The sequence below is a fragment of the Styela clava genome, chromosome 5, assembly GCF_964204865.1.
Source record: "Styela clava chromosome 5, kaStyClav1.hap1.2, whole genome shotgun sequence".
Classification (NCBI taxonomy): domain Eukaryota; kingdom Metazoa; phylum Chordata; class Ascidiacea; order Stolidobranchia; family Styelidae; genus Styela; species Styela clava.
The window spans coordinates 2,712,405-2,738,973 of record NC_135254.1 but is presented as its reverse complement, the minus strand read 5'-3'; the positions used below and the strand labels follow the sequence as shown (position 1 = coordinate 2,738,973).

At 36.7% G+C, this 26,569-nt stretch overlaps 2 protein-coding genes and 4 non-coding genes across 7 annotated transcripts in view; 1 reads left to right on the top strand and 5 right to left on the bottom strand.

Annotated features, from left to right (window-relative positions):
- Positions 1-26,569, bottom strand: part of LOC144422810 (uncharacterized) — a 128,243-nt gene that overhangs the window by 78,837 nt on the left and 22,837 nt on the right. The window lies entirely within an intron of this gene.
- On the bottom strand, positions 4,027-4,189 carry LOC144424226 (U1 spliceosomal RNA). Its single transcript, XR_013476590.1, has one exon. It is a non-coding gene; the product is annotated as a U1 spliceosomal RNA (small nuclear RNA).
- Positions 4,746-4,908, bottom strand: LOC144424015 (U1 spliceosomal RNA). The gene has a single exon (XR_013476379.1). It is a non-coding gene; the product is annotated as a U1 spliceosomal RNA (small nuclear RNA).
- On the bottom strand, positions 5,493-5,655 carry LOC144423139 (U1 spliceosomal RNA). The gene has a single exon (XR_013475633.1). It is a non-coding gene; the product is annotated as a U1 spliceosomal RNA (small nuclear RNA).
- On the bottom strand, positions 6,212-6,371 carry LOC144423560 (U1 spliceosomal RNA). The gene has a single exon (XR_013476043.1). It is a non-coding gene; the product is annotated as a U1 spliceosomal RNA (small nuclear RNA).
- The window catches only part of LOC120332667 (FGFR1 oncogene partner 2 homolog), a 63,061-nt gene continuing 46,447 nt past the window's right edge, over positions 9,956-26,569 (top strand). For both annotated transcript variants that reach the window (XM_078112574.1, XM_078112576.1), the window contains exons 1-2: positions 9,956-10,599; positions 14,244-14,308. The gene's annotated coding sequence lies outside the window, so the exon portion shown is untranslated. The remainder of the gene's footprint in view (positions 10,600-14,243; positions 14,309-26,569) is intronic.

The following is a 26,569-nucleotide window of genomic DNA, read 5'->3' as shown; positions in this document are numbered from 1 at the left end:
GTCTCTTGCTTAGAACAAGGCCATGTAAAACCGTCTACTGGTATCGTCCACTGTAACGTCTTTACTTTTGGAAGAACCGGAACCTTTCAGGAATTTGCAGAATTTGTATCCTGTTCTAAAGAATAATAGTTTCAGCTTTTCTACAATGCGAAATTATATAGTCACATTCATTTAAACCGCGTGTTGGAAGTAAGTCCAACTCATTTCCAAGAAATTTTGCTTTCGATGAGCAATACTTAATAAATACTCATTATCGAAAACTTTTAGTCCCAAATTTCTGCTAATATAAGTCGGTTCAGCGTTATTCATGCCCTCCAATGTAAACTTAACTGCAGGTGCAAGCTCATAAGCGCCAGAGCTGCCGCTTGGGCAGTTTGTGCCATAACGGCCGTTGCACAAATTGTGCAAACAAACCTCAACGAAACTAACTCCCAACACTCTGAGGTGTTCTTGGGTTATACAAATGGGTTTTTTCACTTTTTGCCATACTATTCCAACTGGCAAGTTTGAAAATATTAAACTGTTTGTTTCTTCAGGTGCTGGTAGAATTGAATATTCTGTACGGAGTACCGGGAGATAACCCCAGTACCGTACGCAAATTGGTTTCACAATAGTACATGGTTTTCCGATTGACAACTTCTCCTCAAGCCGCAAAGTGACAGACTTGAGCGAGGTCTGTGCAACGAGACATGCGATGGTATGGCCAAATTTTATGTAAATTAAACGGTAACACTCTGTATCATCCCATTTCATGTTTGTTGACGCCACACAAAACTGTTCACTTTCTGGCTTACGACTTCTGGAAGGAACTGCTACATGGAGAATATCACCGACGATTTTGACATTTAGGTTTCATCTTTTCTCCATCTAGCAAAGTTATATCGTCCAAGCAAACCTCTTCGTATTGACCACGAACTGTCTTCAGAACGTGCGCTAGCCCTTTATGATTCAATTCAGTTAATATGGCAGACATCTCTTATTTAATTTATACCCTGTTATATAAAACAAATTTATTTTCATAGGATTTTAATGGTATTTTAACATGTGTTACCAAATGAATATTGTCATTGTTTTTTCTGCGTGATGTTTAGCTTACATACTTTGGTTGTTTGATATATACAACAATAGACCAAAATGGTAATAAAAAACATTTGACCATTTTTATTAACATATATTGAAATTTAAGGTACGCCTAAAAAGCAATTCAATACATTATAGCGGTGTTAGCGTGTTAATTTATAATGCTTAAATAAAGCCAGCACGCAAATTATACGAGTTAACTAAAAATCCTATTAGAGTACATCCAGCGAGAGACATGTTCCCGCGACCAGCTTTGCTATCCGAATGTCCGCAGCGCAACGTGCTTGACAATGACGTCATAGCTCTTGATCACCATATAGTGACAATTCACGAACACGACATTCAGATTGCCAATAACACCTCTCAGAGGCCCGCAATAGGCAAAAATTATTACTGAAGATAATTTGGAAGATTTAATATTTTATTTTAAATTGTACACAATACCAAATAAAACAATTGAATTGAAAATGTATAAGATGTTGATGGCTGTTGATGGAATTTATTCTTCTTCCGCTTCTTCTGGCACACTCTCTGTGGACACACTCTCTGTGGCGACAAGTTCATGGTATTCCGATTCCGGGAAATTTTGTCCAATGGATGTTGATGGTTCATCGTTTCTTGTTTTTTTATAGGGGATTTCACATTCTTCCGACACGGTTTCTGTGGTGACATGTGTGGCGACAGGTTCGTGTCCGAATTCCAGTAACTTTGATCCCATTATTACCAAATCGCTTATATGCAGTTTGAATTTGCATGTGACCGTGTCGGAAGAACGTTTCTCAGGCCGAAACCAACCTAATATCCCGGTAGCCTTTGTGTTGACGTAGTGACATTTTTAAGAATCCCAACATTTTTCGGTAATCGATTGTTGTCGCAGGCGATACAGACAGCAAATCCCGTTTGAAAACGGCCAACGTCAACATCCTGCTGCTGTATGGCTCCCATTTAAGTTGCATGCCGGGTATATGTATTTTGATTTGATCCACCAGCATTCTATTCTGGCCATAACTGGCTGGACAGTCAATTCCATATCGGCCATCGCAATAATTATGTATACGACTTTCGATGAAATTTGAACTAGTCACTTTTATGTTTTCAGCATTAAAACTGAATGCAGTCATGCCTGTTGAGGATAATTGCCCAACAGGTATATCGGATATAATCGGGATTGGAGGGTCGCGAGCGGGCAAAATTGGGTGATTAGTGGCTATCACCGGTAATCCTCACTCATTCTCGCAGGTCGTATCCACTGCAACAATATGCTGTCCTATCTGCAACATGTTCTCCAAACGGAGAACAATGGAGTCCATGTTAATACCAACAATGAGGACAGCCATTTTCAGGCCGAACCTCAAATACAACATTCTGTAAGAATTTACCGATATATTACCAGTTTTTTTGCCCCTTGGCTGTACGATAGCCGTTAACAAAGTTTTGCTTGGCTTCTTTGTATGGAGCAACTCCCCTATTATTTTGAACCCTTCCTCCATGGGCTCATCACATTTCTCTATATCTGCTATATGCTTTTCTTCATACTCGGTATCAATAATACGCTGTAGATATGCAAAATTATGCATATCTAATTCCCTAATTAGTATAGACATACCGGTAGTTAATTATTGAGTTTTGAAGGAGATCTATAAATACAAATAAACATTTTCATTAACGTATCACGAGAGATACATTAGGTGATGCTAAAATCATTCAAAACATTGTTCGATACCAATGCCTCCCTACCCATTGCAATTCGCGGACCAGTGACATTAAATATAATGGCGTCACGAACTGACGTTTTATTATAAAAAGCAATAAATACCACCAAATTATACAATATAGCGGTCACCCTCCATCTTTTAAACGCTATCTGCAGCGATAAAATCGGGAATTAATAATATCCGAATGCTACTATATTAGAAAATAGCAAATATCAATTTGGAAGCGACGTAACATATATCAACAATAGCAAAAAAAGACGCGGTCATCGATAAATCTTAACCAGACTGTCCAGACGTAAGCGTCGTGTTAATTTATAAAGCTTAAATAAAGAAAGCACGCAAATTATACAAGTTAACTGAAAATCCTATTAGAGTACATCCAGCAAGAGACATGTTTCCGCGACCAGCTTCGCTATCCGAATGTCCTTCAAGAATGTCCGCAGCGCAACGTGCTTGACAATGATGTCATAGCTCTTAATCACCATATAGTGACGATTCACGAACACGACATTCAGATTGCCAATAAGACCTCTCAGAGGCCCGCAATAGGCAAAAATCATTACTGAAGATAATTTGGAAGATTTAATATTTTATTTTAAATTGTACACAATACCAAATAAAACAATTGAAATGAAACATTGAAATGAAAATGTATAAAATGTTGATGGCTGTTGATGGAATTTATTCTTCTTCCGACACACTCTCTGTCGCCACAGAAACGATATGTGCAAAAGTTGCAATTTTAATTGATTCGTCTGTCAGTAACGTAGAATACGATTCATTGCGTTCAAATCTTTTATGTGATACATTGCGAGTTCTTTGCCATTCGATGGCAGAATGAAGCCGAACAACTTTACAAGAAATAGCAAGGACCAGGGGTTGAAATATTAAACTATAAACAAAGAGCCGCAGCTCCGATACGTACCTTAAACGGAGAATAATGATATTTCCGAATCTTGGCGCTCATTCTATTGCTCAATCAATGGCAACACAATCTGAATGTGAAACTGCAAACAAGGAATCAATCTAGAGACGGTTGGATAAAGAGATACTTTGGATAATGGCAAGGCATGTCATGGAATAATATCAATAAATGGATTGTGAGATTGGTCATGAGAAATATAACACACCCAAACGAGGATCAATACGGCCACAACTAATGAAAGCAACGTGGCCGCTCATTGACGTAACTCGTAAGCCAACAGGATATTGGTAGTGAGCAAATATATGAAAGGGATAGCGCGAACGCAGTCCCCACTAGCAGAAATTACACGACCGAGTTATCCACATTTGGGATAATCGCTAGGGTCAATTTAGTCTGGGTGCAATGACTAAACCTCGCCTAGGCAGAACCACCTTCGTGATCGCGGTTGGCTGCCCCGTCAGGTAAGTATGGTTTGTGACGATTGATGGCGCATCGTGAATGAATGTTCTATGCTAAATGTTGAGATAGAAGTTCTCAACAATAAAAACGATGTTTGCAAAAGTTGCAATTTTAATTGATTCGTTTGTCAGTAACGTAGAATACGATTCCTTGCGGTCAGATATTTTATGTGATACATCGCGAGTTCTTTGCCATCTAATGGTAGAATGAAGCCGAACAACTTCACAAGAAATAGCAAAGAGCCAGGATTTGAAATATTAAATTATAAACAAAGAGCCACAGCCCCAATACGTACCTTGGACAGCAAATAATGATACTTCCAAATCTTGGCGCTCATTCTATTGCTCAATCAATGGCAACACAATCTGAATGTGGAACTACAAATATGGAATCAATCTAGATGCGGTTGGATAAAGGGACAGCTTTGATAATGGCAAGGCATGAATATAACATACTCTAACAATGATCCCGACGGCCACAACTAATGGAGCCATACGAAAATAGCGTGGCCGCTCATTGACCTAACTCGTATGCCAACAGGATATTAATAAGGAGCAAATACACAAAAGGGAGAGCGCGAACGCAGTCCCCACTAGCAGAAATTACACGACCGAGTTATCCACATTTGGGATAATCGCTAGGGTCAATTTAGTCCCGGTGCAATGACTAAACCTCGCCTAGGCAGAACCGCCTTCGTGATCGCGGTTGACTGCCTCGTCAGGTAAGTATGATTTGTGACGATTGTTTGCGCATCATGAATGAATGTTCTATGCTACGGAAGAAGTTCTCAACAATAAAAACGATATGTGCAAAAGTTGCAATTTTAATTGATTCGTCTGTCAGTAACGTAGAATACGATTCATTGCGTTCAAATCTTTTATGTGATACATTGCGAGTTCTTTGCCATTCGATGGCAGAATGAAGCCGAACAACTTTACAAGAAATAGCAAGGACCAGGGGTTGAAATATTAAACTATAAACAAAAAGCCGCAGCTCCGATACGTACCTTAAACGGAGAATAATGATATTTCCGAATCTTGGCGCTCATTCTATTGCTCAATCAATGGCAACACAATCTGAATGTGAAACTGCAAATAAGGAATCAATCTAGAGACGGTTGGATAAAGGGATACTTTGGATATTGGCAAAGCATGTCATGGAATAATAATCAATAAATGGATTGTAAGATTGGTCATGAGAAATATAACATACCCAAACGAGGATCAATACGGCGACAACTAATGAAAGCAACGTGGCCGCTCATTGACCTAACTCGTAAGCCAACAGGATATTGGTAGTGAGCAAATATATAAGAGGGATAGGGCGAACGCAGTCCCCACTAGCAGAAATTACACGACCGAGTTATCCACATTTGGGATAATCGCTAGGGTCAATCCAGTCTGGGTGCAATGACTAAACCTCGCCTAGGCAGAACCGCCTTCGTGATCGCGGTTGACTGCCTCGTCAGGTAAGTATGATTTGTGACGATTGATGGCGCATCGTGAATGAATGTTCTATGCTAAATGTTAAGATAGAAGTTCTCAACAATAAAAACGATATTTGCAAAAGTTGCAATTTTAATTGATTCGTTTGTCAGTATCGTAGAATACGATTCCTTGCCGACAGATATTTTATGTGATACATCGCGAGTTCTTTGCCATCTAATGGCAGAATGAAGCCGAACAACTTTACAAGAAATAGCAAAGAGCCAGGGTTTGAAATATTAAATTATAAACAAAGAGCCACAGCCCCAATACGTACCTTGGACAGCAAATAATGATACTTCCAAATCTTGGCGCTCATTCTATTGCTCAATCAATGGCAACACAATCTGAATGTGGAACTACAAATATGGAATCAATCTAGATGCGGTTGGATAAAGGAACAGCTTTGATAATGGCAAGGCATGAATATAACATACTCTAACAATGATCCCGACTGCCACAACTAATGGAGCCATACGAAAATAGCGTGGCCGCTCATTGACCTAACTCGTATGCCAACAGGATATTAATAAGGAGCAAATACTCAAAATGGAGAGCGCGAACGCAGTCCCCACTAGCAGAAATTACACGACCGAGTTATCCACATTTGGGATAATCGCTAGGGTCAATTTAGTCCGGGTGCAATGACTAAACCTCGCCTAGGCAGAACCGCCTTCGTGATCGCGGGCCCATCCACTGCGAAATTGTTCAGGGTTCCGTAGTTGGCCCATTAGCTTTTCTCCTTTTCATAAACGACTTGTCCAACTGCTCGAACCTCTTGAGTAAATTGTTTGCAGATGATGCTTGCTTGCTCGCCTACGCAAAGGACCCAGCCACTCTTCAACTTAATATGAACACTGAAAGAAATAAAATTTATGAATGGATGTTATGCAACAAACTAACAGTAAATATAGATAAGTCTAAAATCATGGTATTCAGCCCAAACTCTCGCATCAAATACCCAAAACTCTCAGTTGAAATTAAGGGTAACAAATTAGAAGTAGTCGATTCTTTTAAATATCTTGGACTCAATATTGACCACCAATTAAAGTGGAACACGCACACCTATGAATTGCATAAGAAACTATCAAGGACTGTAGGGATTCTGGGTAAGCTCAGATATTATTTACAGGATTCTACTCTGAGGACCATCTACTTCGCGCTTTTCCAGTCCCACATTCAGTATGCTATTGCTGCATGGGGTTCTACATCTCGAATTTGAAAATTTGCGCAACTTAGAAATTCTGCAAAATAGGGCTATTAGAATTCTTTCCCGGGCACCTTTACGTTCTAACTTAAACATTCTATACCACAATCATATAGTGTTAAAATTACTTGATATCCATAAGCTAGAAATTGCTAAGATTATGCATCAATTCCAAAACAATCAATTACCAGCAGCTTTTGAGCATTACTTTGTGACACTTAGCTCAGTACATGACCACAACACTCGTTCCTCGACAAAGAGTAATTTATTTGTACCTCGCTTTTCACTTAAGGGAACACTGTTTTATACACTGTGGAATACTTTCATACATTAATGTCCTCCAGCTTTTTTCATGGCTAAGACTGATACCGCGAGTTACCGTATTTCCCGGCGAACAAGTCTAACCATCAAATAAGTCGAAGCCTATTTTTAGCACTGAAAAATAGGGTTTTTCCATATAGCTCTCAAATAAGATGGGGCTGAAAAATTGCTTCTCTGTTGGTCAGTAAGGCACTAATATGTATCAATAATTTTATATCATTAAAACCAGGTATGTTCGCTTCAGTTAGAATAATACGCACAGTATTAATTCTTAACAATATAACAATAATTTCAATCATTTTGACCAACCCATTAACTGGAACGCTAAAATAACCTGTGAATATGGTGTAATAACTTTGATAAGTACTGCGCTGCCTATACGTCTACGAATTAATAACAGCTGTGTTTTCCATCTAGTGTGTTTTCCCCCTGTATTGGCAAAATGGTCATAAATCAATCACTTTATCTCGGGGTAGTCGTTTTGTTTTCTTTTTGAAGTACCGAGCATAAACAGGGAATGCTTCGTGTCACGTTTTTTAAAGGAACAAAACAAATAACAGCTGGCAGTACAAAGTCAATTAAATAAGCTTGATTGGCAGACAGTTTGACAATACATTATAAAATATATCAACCCATATATGAAACATATGCAAGTCATGTTTAACAAGTGAAAAAATTAGCCCATCCCAGAAAAAATAAAATAAGCATACCAACTTGCGTACATCATGTCAGGGGATACTGAAAGATTCAGTCTAAAGGGAATTATAGTTAATCGTTATATTTTTTTTACTCCACATCGATATATAACATATTTTATGTCTTTTCGTGCAACCGTTTAATTCATACAGTGCATTTCATCTTTTATGAATTTGGTCACTGATTTAAATAATAAAAAAACATGCTCGTAACCAGGATGTTATGTTTTTTTTATTTTAAATACTTATGATGGATATTTGGTATTTTTTGTTTTTTGAAAATGTTCTTTTTTTCTTCAAAATATTTATTTTGAAATGTTTTGGTGTTTCATTAACTTTTTAAGCTATTAACCTGAATCAACAAGCGTTTCAGGTGTCGCTGCCTGAAGACCTCTTGAGGTCCCTCGCGACTCCTGTCACACAATTTAAGTTAGTTTCCACTTGTATTTGTAATTATTTTTTTTATATATCATACCATGTTTAAATTGTGTTGACGAATAAATGATGATTGATTGATTGACTCAAAACAATTTCTGTAATGCATAATTAAAAAAATTTAAATACAAATGTGCATATGCAAATTTAGAAACAACCACTTCAAGTCATCGAATCTAACTTAACAAGTAATTGTCTTTTGCTTTCAATAATTCGTAACATTCAGAAATCGTAGCTTGGTTTTAAGTTCAGAAGTTAGGGAACAGACTTTTGTTGTCGTACGGTACCATAAACTACAATGCAGAAGTTCGTTGTAGCACGATACTTATCCTAACAAAACGCAGTGGTTTGCCGAATGACTAAACCGTCTTACCGACATTCATACCCATTTTAATAATATTAAAATTGTACTTTCTATAAAGATATACAGAGTACAAATGCGCCATTCTATTTTTTTGTCAAACCTGTTGCTAACGACCAAGGACATTTTTTGCGTAGAAGTCTTGCGCATTTCAAATTTATTCATGCATATTATTGCGTCATTACAGCTCAAAACCTGAGATTATTTATCTGTAGTTTTCAAATTATGGATTGTATAAAAAGGCTTTAACCCGTCTTCTCAAATCTCACTACATATCGTGTTTCAATGTCAATATCAAATTATAAAAAATGACGTGCTTTCAACCATTCACATGCAAGCAAATTTATGATACAATAAGGTCACAGGGTGGCGGTCAACACCGACGACCATGGAAAGTGATATCTGACTCGTGTCTCCGCTGAATGAAATTCACTTTGAAAGAGGATTTCCATATTTATCCCGAGTTAAAAAATCCGAAAGAACGACAAATAAGCCAATAACCATGTGCCGAACAACGTCTCCCGGATAGTAATCCACGTAGGGCAGGGGTCTCCAACACGCGGCCCGCCAGCCAATGTTTTGCGGCCCGCGTCATGGTTGGTATTTTTCACAAAAAACTAAATTAGTACGATGTCAATTTTTACTAGGTTTTATCGTGTCATTTATCATCAAGAGTCCGGTCCGACAAACTATAAAAAGTAAAGCAAAATTCCCCCCTGTTGTCCACGTTCATGTTTTATTATTGGACACGTAGTGGACATAGCGATCGTTTCAATATTATGTTGTTGTTGTTGTTCTTAGTGTCTTTGACACGTTTTGGAGAAATCGCTTTTCTCTTCGAATACTGGACCAATTGCTTTGAAATTTTCAGTGGTTGAAGATAAAATTATTCCCCAGTAGGCTATCACTTTTATTCATTTTAAATATTAAATAAATATCTGTTAGTTCTGTAAGATTTGTTTTTGTTTGCTTTGACTTCATTAAACGTTCTGTGGATATCGTAGCTCTCTTGTATTGTTATATTGCAAATATAAATACGATAATTTCGCATGTTCATTGTGACGAAATAAAAGAGTTTCGGTCAGTCCATTGTGCCCAAAGAAAGGTTTGCAAAGCTAATTGCACATTCACTTTGCATACCTGCGATTTTTGCAAGTTCCTATATTTGCGAGCAGTGTTTTTAGACTATGAAAGTTAGCAAGTCAGCCCTCCGCACACGACTAATGGACGAGCATTTGCTTGTTTTCTTGAGACTAGCAAACCAACGCAAAATAAGGCCAAACATCGAGACCAAATAACCAGCACAAGTGAATGAATATATATATATGTTTTATGTCTCGTTTGCTGTAAGATTCAAGTGTACTTTCAACACAATACATTCAGATACCCATTTCTGTACCTAATTTATTGGTTTGCGGCCCGCGTGGTCAATAATTTTCAAAAAGTGGCCCGCGACATGTTTTGAGTTGGAGACCCCTGACGTAAGGTATAGGAGTAGTCAACCACCGGACTACTACTCCACGACCTGGTAACCCTGTGCGTTCGGGCACGGTTTAAATACTTTCATTGCCTTTTGAGCTGATAAGGAATAAAAGTAGAAAATAGAATCCACTACAAACCATTTAACCGTATTCAAGACTCAGGTTATCACTGACGATTCTTATGGCGACGGTATCACCATCAGGGGCGATAGAGATACCTAGAGATGTTTTTGAACGAGTTCGCCGATTTAGCTATAGTGAAATATTTCCGGCATCTGTTAGAATACCGGTACCTGTCCAAATTATCAACTTGGCAAGCGAATTTGTTAGAAAAATATTTTATATCTGACAAAGCAGGGAAATACGGAAATAACACACATACAAAAGGCTGTCATCTTCCTTGTTAGTATGGCTACCGGTACCAGGAGAAGAAAATGTCCAGAATGTCAGGATGTCCAGAACATATCATTGACATCCTGACATATATATTTAATCTTTCACTATCTAGTGGGTTATTCATTGAAAGCTTCAAGACATCTAAAGTTCTTCCTCTATTTAAAAAGGGTAGTGTTTCAGATCTTGGAAATTATAGACCTATTAGTCTTTTACCATCATTTTCTAAGATTCTTGAGAAAATAATGTATAGTAGGGGTCTCGTGTAGTTTCGTACCTAACGTACTTCTAGTAGGCGTAGCATAACAATTTTTTGACATGCCAATCCTAACCCTCACCTGACTACGCCATCCAAAAATTACGTCACTACGACGTCACAATCACGTCATAGAGCTTGCCAAATACTCGTACGATCGCCCGAAATAGCATCGGCGCCGACGATAAAGAACTGACTGACGTCAGCGACCTCTCTCATATCGGGATCGTTGCGACGAGAAAACGAGAGAAATGGCTGTTCGATTTCGGGTTCTCGTCTGCGCGTCTTGGATGACAGTTCGCATAGTTTGAAGGGCTCTATTACGTCACTGTGACGTCGAAGTGACGTAATTTTTTAATTGGTGTGGTCAGGTGGGGGTTAGGATTGATATGTAAAAAAATTGTCATGTTACGCCCACTAGAAGTATGTTAGGTAAGAAACTACATGAGACCCTATAGTAGAATGTCAAACTTCTTTGAAACTAACAATGTTTTCCACTCTCATCAATTTGGTTTCCGCAAGCATCACTCCACTGCTATGGCTGCTAATGTTTTGGTACACAAACTGACCAAGGCCTTTGAAAGCAAACAACATGCAATTGGAATATTTCTTGATATTTCAAAAGCTTTCGACACCATTGACCATTCCATCCTTTTAAGTAAGCTCTATCACTATGGAATTAGAGGCGTCCCATTCAATTGGATCAGGAGCTACCTGCAAGACAGGAAACAAATTGTGCAATATGACAACTCATTCTCTACAAATATTTGTGTCATGAAGCACAGAGTTCCACAAGGATCTTTACTTGGCCCATTATTTTTTCTAGCTTACATTAATGACATGTCCAGGTGTCTGAAATCCTCTGAGTCGATCATGTTTGCTGATGACACTGACTTGATTCTTCATGGGAAAAACCTTGAAGATCTACTCACAGTTGCAAACCAAGAACTAACCAACGTTCATAGCTGGATGTTGGTTAACAAATTATCTCTTAATGCTAACAAAACTAAATTTGTATTATTCCACCCAAGCAAGCATAAAAGTGTGAGTTGTTCAAAACCACTACTGCTCAATGACAATGAAATTGAAAGAGTAAAAGAAATAAAATTTCTAGGAGTTATCTTTGATGAAAATCTATCATGGAAATCACAAATGTCGCATGTTATTGGTAAAACAAAAAGGAACTTGGCAGTTGCTGCCAAAGTATCCCAGTGCGTTAATCAATCAGCTTTACTAGCAATGTTTCAATCTCTACTACTAAGTCATATCCGATATTGTAGCTCAGTCTGGCTCCATGGTAATAAAACACTTGTCTCGAAATTGCAAAGCATTTGTAATAATTTTTTAAGAATTGTCTTTAGGAAAAGTAAACGTGAAAGCGTAAATCATTTCTATAAATCGCTAAATATACTCAAGGTTGAAGACATAATGAAATTTGAAGTATTATCATTAGTTTATGATTTTCATGACAACTCATTGTCAAACTGCTTTGACGACATACTAACCAAAACCACCTCCAATCGAAGAAGTAATTCCAATTTATTTATACCGTTTATGAGTAAATCTGTGAGCCAGCATGCCCTATGCTATAATGGACCTAAGCTATGGAACTCTCTCCCCTTGAATTTGAAGTCATTAAAATCCAAAAAATCATTTCAGAAACAAGTTAAGTCGTACTTGGTATCCAAATATTAAAAGTTATTTTCCCATAACCACACTGATATATATACTCTTTCGTATGTAATTAGCAACAACGTTTTGATAGCTCGGACACAAAAAATATTGAACCTTCATGAATGACCATGATAGAAAGTTGGGACACTCTTCACTTGCACATACTTATTTTCATGAAAATATTAAACAGCTACAATATTGCTATTGCTCCTGCAGCTGCTGATTGTTGTTGAGCCGGCAGTTAATCTCTCTCCACCTGTTCTACATCTAATGTTGGTGTGTCGGGTTCTGTAGCATGCACAGCAAATTATTTTATTTATTTATTTTTCAAATGGCTGTTTACACTCTGACATCTGCATGCGCATGTTCCCTTTTTTGCTTAACGTTGAATTTTTGACATTACACATGCATGGTCTTTGTTTCTATATGGGTGGTGTGATACCTTATGAGGGTTGTAGACCGTATAGTTTAGCTCCTGTACCTATTATTGTAATTAGGCGACCAGTGGAGATATATTGGATTCTCCCCTTCATTTTAATTTGTTGTGGTATTCTATGATTTGTTTTGTGTGTATACAAAATTTTATCCTAGGTTGAGGTTCTGCTGTGAAGTTGATGTGAAGGCCAACATACGAATGGTCAGTGTGGTTTGAGAGTTTCTGCATGGTTTGCGAGGAATTCACCCTGTGTCCCAACCATATTTCAACTCTGGTCTTTGAACTAGCGTTTTATAGATAGATAACTAATAATCAATATCTACTCGAAATAATAATTAATTCTAAACAAAAGTGTAGGGTAGTGCTGTTTCCAAATATGTAACCCTTGAATATCCTACTCGCAGATTTATTTTCTGTTTTTCAGGTCTTTCTGTGATGATCAATACAATGGCTAGTTTATTGAATATAAATGGTGTCTACAACAACAAAATTCGCAGGCTGATGTCTCATCCACGATAAACTTGAATTGACATCTATTACGCCACAATAATTAAATGAAGAAATGATCCTGTGAAATAACAATACTAATTCCTTTATTGCTAATTCCTTTATCCTTGCAGAAGTCAATATCTATGAAAAAAAAAAACTTATAACCTTAGCAACCAACATATTCCTATACCCTGTCTTTCTACCTTAATTGATTATAATTACTCATACTTATAAAGTTACTGATAGATTTAAATACTTATTGCAATCTGGACTATAATTTGGCAATAATAGGCTCTAGTTTGGGCAATGAAGTGGTCTAGCCCACCTCTTCATGCACCCAATTCTGGCAACTTTGGTCGGGCATTTTGGCATTTGACTCCATCTATAATCAGCTTGACAATATATTTTTTTATAAAAGTTTATCTTTACTGTTCACTCCCATTTATAAAATTATCAATTTGGCAGTGGCAATCGTGATAAATTTATTAATATGGTGTGGCAAGTAATTTTTATTTATTTATTTTTTATTAACTACCAGTATGTAATTTTTCACGTCCCTTTACTTAATAACTTCTATATGGTTGTGTGTGTGGGTGCGTGTGAGCGTGTGTGAAATATTTCAATTATTTTAGGTGAGTGAACACGTACCACATCTTCTTGGCAAAACCTTCCATCTTATATACATTCTGTACGTTTTAAACCTTATCTAAGGTTTTGTTCGCTCTCCCGATTTCATAATCAGTTTTTATTTATTTATTTTTAGCATTCATTTTATTGTTTTGCTGATTATGGAGTCGAAATAAACTTATTATTATTATTATTATTATAAAAGTTATCAAGTACCGGTACGGTAGTGAGATCCATGCTGACGCTTGATATTTGGTCACAAGATTGAAGGTATAATATTTTAATAGTTCTAGGCTAGATAAAATATATAAAATATTTGTTACTGCAAGAAGGTTTACAACTTGCAGACATAGGTTGTCAGGTTGTGGTACAGAATATTATGGAAATACGGACATCATAACAGATTCGAAAGATGAATACATCAGGAATTGATTCAGATATTTTATTTAATAACATATTTTTGATTTGTTCTCTGTGTGTATACCGGTACTGTTTTAACAATGTTGGCCACGTCAATGTATCGATTAGGCTACAGACCTGCTCACGTGTGATTAGTGTTTTCCCCGATAATTGCTTTTATGAGTGTCCGCACACCGAATTTGCCGCCATGGTTTTGCGTTTGTTTGTATATTAAACCACTTATCACCTTTTCCGCAATGCCCAATCTAGCAATCAGTGTAGTTTTTCGTGGCTTGGTTTTTCTTAAGCTTTCAGGGCTTCATAAGTATGACTATCATAGCAAATTTATCACATTCCACTCCCCACATTATCTTTGCATGAGGTTGTAGAGGTTCAACATAATTGTTGAAAGTACAACAGCCCGAAAGTTTAATACTGTCGTGTATTTTGTTTGTCAAGCTTGGCCCAAGCCTCATTAAAATGGGCTTGTGTTTTTGTGTGCGTGCTGGTGGGCAGGCACATGAGATACTTCTCATGTTTTAAACTTTTTTATAGGTTTTGCTTGCCCTCCAGAATTCTCCATTTTTAATTTATGTTTGTTATGGAGTTTTCGAAATAAACTATCTATCTAAATACAGTTTGTTTTTCGCCAAACCTAAATAACAATTTTTATTGAATTGTATATCAATCGAAATCCCATGGGGTGGGATGAGATAAAAAAAAATGTGTTCGATGGTCGATGGACAAGCCTGGTTTTTGGGTAGTATGGATCAAATGTGCATGAAATGTAAAACTTGTACGGTACTTGAAGACTTGTAATTTAATGTTGATACTGTAATAAAATCAATATTTTATTTCAATGTGCCGTGATTTGTATCAATTAAAGTGATTGTGTCGGGAGTTTGAAAACATGAAGTTTAAGATATATTTCTTATCATTATTCTCTCCATTTCAGGACTATGGAGGTTTCCTAAACTGCTTTCAACTCAGCCTGGAGCACATATCAAAAAAAGTTTGATTGAAATGAATAAAGCTGCTGGACACGGACTCTACTCTAGTCTTGGGTATGAAAGATGTTTTATATCAAGATTTCTAACTCTTGTTTTCACTCTTCGTATTTGTGACATTCCAAGACAAACACTTGAAACTAAATAATTGATGCAATGAAAACAAAATAAGATTTAAATGGTTTAAAGTAAATTTGTCCAAAATGTTTTGGCTGAAACAACTACCCCCGGTAAATTGTTCGGATCAATAACCTTGCAATTAATATGAATTTCTTCCCTTTGTCCTGTTTTAGGTTCTGTACTGTTATTGTCCAACCTTATTTTTCCTATTCTAATCTATCATAGTTAGGTCTGATTCAGGATATTGAAATTTTGAATAGGAAAACCTTGTATTCATATACAGTGGCGCAGCCAGGGGGGGGGGGGGGGGGGGGTTTCGGGGTCGAACTCCCCCCCCCCCCTTTTGGATTTTTTGGATAACAGAAAAAGTCGCCGATAACGCGTGCAATTGCTTTCTGCTAAAATCGCCGTATGTTTTCATCAAGGCGGCGTGTTATTTAGGCCGTAATCGCCTTCTCGTTGGTATTTATTCTCTCTAAATCACAAATTTGTGCCACGGGAACAATTATAATTATTTTATTTTTGTACTCGCACGGAATTGTGAAAACTGAAAAAGCGTGCAATTGCCTTCTGCTAAAATCGCCGATTGTTTTCATCAGTGTGTTATTTAGGCCGTAAACGCCTTTACGTCGGTATTTATATTCTCTAAATCACAAATTTGTGCCACGATAAACATGATGATTATTTTATTTTTGTACTTTGCAAGGAATTGTGAATTCGGTGAGAGTTATTATACGTTCATCGGCGGCGAGGTTCTAAACACAAATGAAGGAGTAAACCCGCGATCTAAATTTGACTGAAAATCGACAATATAAAATACTGATAACAAAACCGTAAACAATAGGCTATAAGATTAGTTGAGACCCGCGACAGTCTAAAAACGCTTTTCTAGTCTAAAAACGCTTTTGAAAATCGCAAAATTTCGTGTGCTCACGGCACACATTATGTTTCCTCGCTGTTTAGGAACATACCGCCATTAAAATCAAAACACGGCTAATTGTGGGTGGGATCCATTACTTTACAATTGTCGTCGAAAATTTTAGTGTTATCATTAAACAAGGTTGAAAACGCGTTTTTCTCCGTTAGTGATGATATATAAGATAATTAATCTGAAGTATATCCATCAATTTTTATTCTACTGAAATAAATTTTACTCCATGAGAATTTACAACAGATTTACAGATTTTTCGAAAGCTTTTATCTTTAAAAATAATCGGAGTGGCAGCATTGCGATTAAACGGAGTCAATGTTACAAGCACATCTCAAATTTGTCGAATTTGAAAAATAGAAAAAATACGGATCAAAACAATATATAATAGGGCAGTTTACCACACATTTTTATGCGGAATTCCGTGGTGTTTTAGAGTGGCTCTTGTTTTGTCGGCGCAACCGCAGGGTAAATTGAAGACAATTAAATTAATAAAGCAGGACATTTTAAATATGCACTTATCGGTCATGGATTGGTTACCTTGCGCAAGAGAAAACTCATTTTTCGTTAGATAAGTCGGCTCTTCTAACGAGTGACGTAATCGCGGCGACTGTTCGGCGTGGATTTCGAGGCGGTGAATTTGTATTTTTTATTTACTGTTATACTTTATATCTATTTTCATTGTATGAAGTAAAATTGTACTAAACGTGATTTTATATCAGATATCGAGATTTTACTAACGGCGATAACGAGATCACAAGATTGCAAAAATACGTATCAAAATTAAATATATCAGGCAGCTTATCTCATTGTTTTATGTCCACGGCAGTAATGTTTTTATTTTGACGTAGAAAGTCGAGACCGCGAGTTGCGTTGGGGACAATAAAATTAATATATACGTAAGGACATTTCAGAATCTCGTAGTTGTCATGAATTGAATATTTTACGCGACAGAAGCTGAAAAGGCGGCTCTATTAACGAGCGCGTGATCGCGGTGACTGTTACAGACTGCATTAGTAATTTCCGATTTTGAAACCCCCCCTTTTAAAAAACCTGGCTGCGCGCTTGTTCATATACTTTTTTGGGGTGCTATCATATTATTGGCGCACCAGTGAGCTAATCCCAAGTAAGGATTAGTTGGATGAGGCAATAGCAAGACATTACACACTGCGATAATGGACTGGTTTGAACTTCTAAATCAGCCTAGAATGTTTCATGGGTGCTTGTCTATTGTCTTGCTTAGAGTTCAGAAATAAAAACCTTGATTAAATCAAAAATTTTTGCATTCTGCATGAAATAAATTGCAGGTACTCCTGTAGTATGTTCTGGTGTCCGCCATCTTTGTTCGCATACTACAGGAGTACCAAATTGCACTGTAAATAAATTGCATAAAATCCCATGTGGTAAAAAAATTTGCATTTTTAATTTCAAGGTAGCAAGAATATATTCGATCCGATCTCCCCAACATGGAAACGATGATTTGCGAGTGTGACCGACCATCAGAACACATTGGAACTCATCATGACCAAGTACAGACAGTAGATGATGAAGTTTACAGAGCACCAAAAGTATCAACATTTTTTATAATCCCAGGGTGAGGAAAGTTAATTGCTTTATTAATATTTTTTTAGAATGTCATGAATCTGAAGCGAATAAAATAATTGGCTAACTAACACTATATCTGTCATGAACTGGTAAATGGGCGTGAGGCCATCGTACGCCATGACTAAGTATTTTATTATTGGATGAGTATTTGGTTGTTTTGAAAGTGAGAGGTGTTTGGTTGTATTAAAATGGAATATTTGGTTGTTTTGAAAGTGTGAGGTATTTGGTTGTATTAAAATGGAAGATTTGATTGTTTTGAAAGTGTGAGGTATTTGGTTGTATTAAAATAGAATGTTTGATTGTTATGAAAGTGTGAGGTATTTGGTTGTATTAAAATGGAAGATTTGATTGTTTTGAAAGTGGGAAGTGTTTGGTTGTATTAAAATGGAATATTTGGTTGTTTTGAAAGTGTGAGGTATTTGGTTGTATTAAAATGGAAGATTTGATTGTTTTGAAAGTGTGAGGTATTTGGTTGTATTAAAATGGAAGATTTGATTGTTTTGAAAGAGGGAAGTGTTTGGTTGTTTTGAAAGTGTGAGGTATTTGGTTGTATTAAAATGGAAGATTTGATTGTTTTGAAAGTGTGAGGTATTTGGTTGTATTAAAATGGCATATTTGGTTGTTTTGAAAGTGTGAGGTATTTGGTTGTATTAAAATGGAATATTTAGTTGTTTTGAAAGTGTGATGTATTTGGTTGTATTAAAATGGAATATTTGGTTGTTTTGAAAGTGTGAGGTGTTTGGTTGTATTAAAATGGAATATTTGGTTGTTTTGAAAGTGTGAGGTATTTGGTTGTATTAAAATGGAATATTTGATTGTTTTGAAAGTGTGAGGTATTTGGTTGTATTAAAATGGAAGATTTGATTGTTTTGAAAGTGGGAGGTGTTTGGTTGTATTAAAATGGAATATTTGATTGTTTTGAAGGTGTGAGGTGTTTGGTTGTATTAAAATGGAATATTTGGTTGTTTTGAAAGTGTGAGGTATTTGGTTGTATTAAAATGGAATATTTGATTGTTTTGAAAGTGTGAGGTATTTGGTTGTATTAAAATGGAAGATTTGATTGTTTTGAAAGTGGGAGGTGTTTGGTTGTATTAAAATGGAATATTTGGTTGTTTTGAAAGTGTGAGGTATTTGGTTGTATTAAAATGGAATATTTGATTGTTTTGAAAGTGTGAGGTATTTGGTTGTATTAAAATGGAAGATTTGATTGTTTTGAAAGTGGGAGGTGTTTGGTTGTATTAAAATGGAATATTTGGTTGTTTTGAAAGTGTGAGGTATTTGGTTGTATTAAAATGGAATATTTGATTGTTTTGAAAGTGTGAGGTATTTGGTTGTATTAAAATGGAAGATTTGATTGTTTTGAAAGTGGGAGGTGTTTGGTTGTATTAAAATGGAATATTTGGTTGTTTTGAAAGTGCGAGGTCTTTGGTTGTATTAAAAGGAAGATTTGATTGTTTTGAAGGTGTGAGGTGTTTGGTTGTATTAAAATGGAATACTATTCCCGGGGGCAAACTATTCCCGGGGGCAGGGAAAGTTAATAAGAGGGCTTAATCACATGGCGAACCACAGTCTCTTGTCTGGTTACCAGTACATGTTGGGTGCGGGATTAGTTAACCAGTTTATTTAGGATGCATGGACTTAATGACTAAAAAAGCCGTGACCGACCAGCCCTCACATGAACCACCCTGTTCCTTTGGGTATAAAAATATGGACTCCTTGCTATGGCTGTTCATGTGAAGGCTGGTTTGTTACTGCTTTCTCCATTGTCTAAGTGTGCGCCTGTAATGTAGATATGTAAATTAGCTTTAATATATTCTTATTGTTGTGCACATGTCAACTCCAGCTTTTTCTACACTTTAAATACAGTAGTTCATAATGTCATAGCTAATGAAATCAGTATTATTCTAATAATAAAGAAAATAAATAATACTACACCAAATACAGAGTTCTGTTCAAAATTAAGAAACTCCACCTTTGTTGGGAAAAGTGGCTCCATAGTATTTTGAGTTGTTTTAAACTTCTTAGGGAAACACAATAGTTAACCTGTGATTTTAAATCTTATTTTCTGGTTCGATTCTTTCAAAAATATTTTCAAGGCTCAGATCATAAAAATATTGTCCACGTTATTAATGATGTCGTCATCAAATAAGAAATATTTTAAATACAAACAACGAGCGTTTGTGGGCTGCACTGCAACAATCAAAAAACTAATCAGTGCTTTCTAACATACAACAATACATTTTAACTTTAGAAGGATTAGTCTTTTATTTTCATCTATTATCCCAGGATCATGACAGCGCTGCTAAAAGTCTTGCCGAACAGGCTTCAACTCTCAAGAAAGTGATGGAAGCAAGAAACACATATCAAGAAAATTTGATTGAACTGAACAAAGTTGCTGGACACAGACCAAGGTCTATTTTAGTCTTAGGTTAGACAAATTTTTACAAGAACCAGTACTAGCTTTGCTCATTTTGTAACGCAATATTTATTCCATTATCTTTACCTGTATGATATTTTCGGGCATAAATGTTCGAGTTTTATTTTTACCGAACACTGGAGCCCATTCCTTGCCCGTTCCTTGTCAACACTCAAATTTTTCCCCATCAAGCATAAAATCTGAATCTAACAGTTACCGTATATGCTCGCTTTACCGCCCGATCTTGTTTAAGGGCCCGTTTGAATAGCCGCTCGTGTGAACAGAACATAAAAATATATAAGGGCCGGTGCTTGAATACCTGCCCGATGTGAAAGCTGATTTTTCAGTGTTAGAGAACAATAGGAAATAAGAAGTGCTTTTGTCACAACGCTGTTGAATTTTAAGCGCTGGTAGATAACACTCACGCCTTAAGCGTCCAATTACATAACAGATAGCATTGATTACGTAACACCGTGGTTCTCAAACTAGGCTTCGCGACGCCCAAGTGTGTCGTTTCAATATCGATAGCGCGTCGCAAAACTTTTCTTCTTTTGTGAATTTGTACCTGCAGTGCGTAGAAAAAGACCTGAATAATTTGCGTTTGACGTAAATAAATTTGCATGGAAAAAGGATTAATGTCTCCAAATATTTGTCTTCAAAAATACGGTAATTTTTGTGTATAATTTTACTTTAAAAACAACAAGCGCCCGTGCTTGAATAAGGGCCGGTTTGAACGAGGGCCCGGTTAGTGAGTTCGATCAAAAAAATATGGGCCCGGGCTACAAAACGAGCAAATACGGTATGTTAAAAAAGCTGCTCATGTGGGTAAAAATACATGTTTTCATTTTTTTGACTTGTGTCTTTATTATTGTAACGCTGAGCAACAGTCGTATTCTTTCCTCTTTCTCGCATTGATTTTTTGTGTGGCCCGGCTAATTGTATGAAGTTGGTTATATGGCCAACCGGAAAAAAAAGGTTGCACACCCCCTTGCTTTAGAATAATAGTAAATAAAATAATAAAATGTAAATCTCAAACAAAGTTATGTTTGCCAAATTCCCATTTCTGCCTTCAAGGTATTCAGCAAGAAAATAATGCAATTCGGTCCCTACAACATGAGAACGATGAATTGCGACTAAGTTTGAGCGACCACCAGAACGCGTTGGAACTTATCATGACCAAGTACAGACAGCAGATGATGAAATTTACAAAGCACCAAAGTATGTGGATCTTGTCAATTTATTTCATAATCTCAGGGAGAAGAAAGTCTATTGTTTTACTATAACATGGCTGTATTATTACTAATAAACATTTAATTGAAGTTTCAGTCTTTCAGAATACCTTATGGTTCTAATACGAACAATCCTATTTCCCGTAGAAATGGCAAATTAAGGTTTTATCCTAGGTTTTGGCCAGTTTAGTGCAGCGGCTCCAAAAGTTTACATCCAAATGTGTTGAAGTCCATGAAGTCCCTTTACAATTTCAATTTTGTTGTGAAGTGGATTAGGCATATTGGAGCGACAATTCTAAAAGCTAAGAAGATCACATTATAGCATGGGATGTGCAACCTTTAATACAGGAGGTCCAGAAAGAAATAACTGGGCGAAACCTGTTACGGCATTGTAAAGTCGTAGGCATGTATAAACTAGACTCAGGTATAGGCTTCGCAACGCACAGGGATTGGAATTACTTGCACGTACCAAGGTAAATTTAATTGAAAACTGATTTCGCGGTCCGTACACCATTCAAAATTGCCACTCTTGTGGGCCGCATTTGGCCCACGGGCCAGTCGCAGGTTGCACACCCCTGCATTATAGTATTTGTAAATTAATATTAAAAATCCAAAGCCGTATAGCTGAATAATATTCACAATGAATAATTATGAAGTTTTACTTGGATTCAAATATTTCAACAAAATCAATGAACCGTGACTTAGCAGCATTTATAATTTTATTTATATCTTCCATTTTTAGCATCCAGATCACTGAAAATGCTTATCAAGCAGAAAAACAATATCAAGAAGAGAATATGGAACTCATTGATAAGGTATTGAGACCAAGGTTATTCTAGTCTACAATTATGTTGTAGTGCTTGTTACGCCATCCCACAATATTGGTTACCCTGGCCCACAATGCTGGTCCCACGTTTCAGTTTAGTGGGCCACAAATTTGATTCTGGGGATTGGTTTTGATGTCAAAGAACATGTTATTATTCCCATGCCTAACCTCATTAGGTATACCCTGCTAAAAGTCTTGTTATCGCTGTGAATATATGCACAATTAACCCTCTGACCACCACAAAATTGTAGAATGGCAAACTGTAGGAGTATCCTTGGTGGTGTTGAACATTTATATATATAATCTTATAGTAGAAACAGTGTGTACCAATATGGAGGTAACTAATTTTGTTCGCCTACTTTACATCATGTTGTATAAAGAGACTGAAATTTATGGTCAGAGGTAGGGTCGTCATCGGCCTGCCGATATATCGACCCTGTTTTTCACAAATTTCGAAAGATCGGTATCCGCTAATTTTACCGATTTATATCGGCCAATCATGTGACTGCCAAAGTGTCAAAATTACGTCGGAATACAGTTTTATCGTTATCCCTCAATTATGTCGTAGTGCTTGACAGCTTGGTTACCCCACAATTTCAGTTACCCTGGCCCACAATTCTGGTCCCTTGTTTCCGTTTAGTGCAAATTTGATTATGGGGATTGGTTTTGATGTAAAAGAACATGTTATTAGTCCCATAACTAAATTCGTTAGGTATATCCTCCGTAATTGCTGTAAATATATGCACGATTAACCCTCTGACTTCCACAAAATGGCAATTTGTGGGAGTAACCTTGCGTAACATTGAGCATTTTTCTGTATAACCTTATAGTAGAAACAGTGTGTACCAATATGGAGGTAACTAATTTTGTTCGCCTATTTTACATCAAGTTGTGTAAAGGGACTGAAATCTATGGGCAGGGGGTATATTCACTTGGCTAACACAGACAGTCCCCGAACTCATAATAGAACTAAAATAAGGAAAATCGGAATTATGGCCTAACCCTAACCTGGTACACACACTACGGGAGTACCCATATAAGCATCCTGATTAATTAAGTTCAGTCTATTATATATTTGCCACTGATATCCAACAATATGTAATGGGCTACTATTGTTGGAAGGACTGGAACCTTTCTTACTCGGCATTCTGTCATTAGTAATGCTGGAGGTTTGACAATAATTATTCAAGCAATATACCTCATCCACATGGTGGCGCCAAAGGTTCAAGTTATTTCAAAACAAAAAAGGTGGCAGTTTTATCTTAAAAGACATTGATTATCTTTCCATGTTCAGATCCACGAGATGGTTGCTGTGATGAGGCATGCTGCGGATGTTGATGATGAGCAATATCTCAGAGATTACGAAGAATTATCCCGATTGGAAACAGAAAATGGCATTTTAGGGGGAAATGCAGATGATATCTAAGAGTTAATTTGAATCAAGACTTATAACCACTGAACAGAAAGATTCTGGAAAGGCTGAAAAACCAGAGAATGAATCTGAAATGGTGCTCACTGACGATACTACTAGTGATAAGACAGTTATACATGAGGGGGAATCCCCCTAAGACTACTCCCCAGACAATTATTATATTACAATAGGGAGGGAGTTTATTTTCCTTCGAAGGGTACTCCTGTAGTATGTGTGCCAGGTTCATAATTTCGATTTTCTATATCATAGTTCTATTACGAGTTCGGGACGTCTGTGTTAGCCAAGTGAATATACTCTCTGCCCATAGGTTTCAGTCCCTTTACAAGACTTGATGTAAAATAGACGAAAAAAATTATTCTCCTTCATATTGGTACACATACTCCCGGAGCGTCCCTCACTCTTGTTATTCCTTGTGTTTCTATTGAAACTCAGTATTGAGAAAATATATCTGGTTCATACAAAGTACTTTGCACAAGGCTGTAGGCCTGGGTTTCCCAAACTGGGATCCGCAAGAGAACCCCCTGTGTGAGGCAGCATTTTCAGTTCTAGCCAATATGATGACAAAATACAGGTGGAGATGCAACAGTGTTGCCCCTAGGCAATAATAATTTTATGTGCGAGGCAGCAGTTTTTTCCAATATGATGACAAAATACGGGTCGAGACTTGCAATAGAGTGGAACCTACGAGTTTGCTTGCCAAAAATTGCTCCGAAAATTGATAAATTGTGCAGTGAAAACAACTTCATCCATCATATTAATGTCGTTTGTGTTTTTGTATCCTCCCTGCTTGTAAGGCACAGAAATTGATATGGCTTAGCGTGAGGGTGCGTCAAAAATAAGATTTACAAACGGGGCTCTGCGATTCGAAAAGTTTGGGAAACACTGCTGTAGACAAGCAACTCTAGCAACAACATGAAAAATTGGGAGAGAATATATGTTTCCTCATTTCACTGTAAAACTTCGTGTTTTAATTAAAGTGAAAAAAAAATTAATTTATGAACTCCGCACTAGACATGCACCACGCAGAATTCAGATTCAGATTTTATTTTCGTCATGCAAAACCAATATACGATATGAAAAAATAAAAAAAGACATATAACAAATTACGAAGACAGATATCGGCTTGTTGCAATAGACGAGGGATCGCGAAAGACTCAAAGAGTCATCCAGTCAGCGACACCTTGTAGCTGCATTGAAGCAGCAAATATAGCAACCGAACAACTCAATATTAAATAGTCACTAAATTCGACAAAATCATATATATAAAAGGGACAACAAAAAGAATGCCACAATGACCACGAAAAGTTACCTAAACATTCACTTAATTAGCCTCAATCACAAAAAGGAACAACAAAGTTTGAAAAATAAAATACAGGATGTCATAATAACTATGGAGTATTAGATATTTACCTAATTAAACTCGATCATACAGAGTAAGAACAAAATAAAATCGAAATAAACACCGAAAAACTACAATGATCACATCGTATTATATGACTTAACAGCGACATCTGTAAGAAGGATATGCCTCAATGACAACAAAGAATTGCGAAATAATGCTGACTAAGCATACACAGTAAACCAATATGGCGTGCCCAGCAACGGGCTTCTGGCTGCGAGAATCAATACCGTATTTAACGGATTTTTATGTTGAAAGCGATTGTTAGTGGCTATTAGAGTAGTGCAGAATAATTATGGGTTCTGCAGTATTCGTGGCATATAGGTTGGGCGGAAAATATTAAAACAAGAACAGTACACAGCGAGCACACAACTTGACGAACATGGATGGGAAAAGCAGCACCACAGGGATAGGTACGGTACATACCGGTATACAAATATAATATTTCTAGACTAATTGCAACTGGGCTTATAAGCATCTAGGTATAGGCTCTTCAGTGCATGTTTATACAAGTTATAGGTACTGGTCCTAATGCTATTGGGGAGATTATTCCACAATTTAACACCAACAAACTTGATTGAGTTTTGGGTGAGTTTGGTGCTAAAACGATTTACATAATAAGAACTGCTAATAGAGGACCGTGTTCCATATGAGTGAACATTGCTTTGTTTTGAAAAATAGTTTGTGAACGCAGGAGGGAGTTTTTTGCAGTGGTGTTGGTGCATCAATTTCAAAACTTCTATTTTGTAAATGTCTGCCAATTTAATAATTTGAAGGTTATAATAAATAGGACTGAGTCGTGAAAAATAACTAGCGGCAGATATTGCACGGATTGCTCGGTTCTGCATAATTTCAATGCGAAGTAATAATGTTTTAACAGCTGAACCCCAAGCAATTATGCCGTATTGGATATGGCTCTGGAATAAGGAGTAGTACACCATCCTTAGTGTTGTTGGTGATGTAAATCGTCTAAGCTTGTAAAGTATTCCAACCGATTTAGATAATTTAACGGATAATTTGGATAAGTGAACATCCCAATTCATTTTACTATCTAAATATATGCCAAGATATTTATAAGAATGGACATTTTCAAGTTCTTTGTCATCAATTTGTATTACTGTTTCATTTTTAGATTTGCACTGGTGTGGAGATATTAACATAGTTTTTGAT